Source organism: Apis dorsata, unplaced genomic scaffold (assembly GCF_000469605.1).
Source record: "Apis dorsata unplaced genomic scaffold, Apis dorsata 1.3 scaffold_360, whole genome shotgun sequence".
Lineage (NCBI taxonomy): Eukaryota > Metazoa > Arthropoda > Insecta > Hymenoptera > Apidae > Apis > Apis dorsata.
The window spans coordinates 102,153-103,099 of NW_006263625.1; positions in this window are offsets into that span (position 1 = coordinate 102,153).

Sequence of the window (947 nt, forward strand, 5' to 3'; positions counted from 1 at the left end):
TCAATTTTCGAGATATCATTTCGTCCATTTGCGCAAGTATAAATTGGTATACGGAGAGGTTTCAATTAAATGCGATTTATTTTCAGCCTCTTTCGCCGAGCTGTTCGAATTCCAAGAACGGTTGCATTCATTAAGCTGCCGTAAGAATTGAATGTGGGTCCTACAATCATTCGTTCACGTGTCTGAACTTACAAGGACGAAGACCCGATTCGTTCGGTTACACCAGACTGGTCTGATACACATACATGCATTACGTACACGTACATACATGCAGGCCGTTCACAGGGCTCTCGTGGCACGAGAATATCGATGATGCATACTGAAATTATGTCATCTCGGTTATCTAACACTTTATTCGCGAAGCATTTATAGAGAATACGAGCACGAATATCTTTTTTCTTTTTTTTTTTTTTTTCTCGGCTTTATATATCCAATATCGAGTTAAATTTTTATTAACGGGTTAATAATCGCGTCGATTATCGATAATACGGACAATTATTGAAATCAGGAGAAAGTGTTTTCGATCAGATTACAGATCACTTTAGAAAGTTACCGTAAACGTATCGTAGATAGCGGTTTCGTTTAAGAATACACGTGGAGCAAAGTTCGTCCAGATCGATTTATTTTTGCGTTCATCGACACGCGTGATTCAACGGAACGTTTCGAACTGGATAAATCCAAAAGAATTCAATCTTAATATCCTGTTGGCTAGTCAGTAATATATGCGATTCACAAACTTTCACGAATTATTCCTTGAATAGGAACCCGATTGCTTCTGAACAAAAAAAATTATTTCAAATATTATTTCAAACAAAAAGCATACAAGCATGCTCGTCACTCATGTTCGTACTTATCTTAAAAATTTGCTTTCTATAAGGATCTCGTGATTTTTATAATTAAAAAAAGGAGCAGGGAAATGGAACATCGATAAAGGAAAAAAAAAAAAA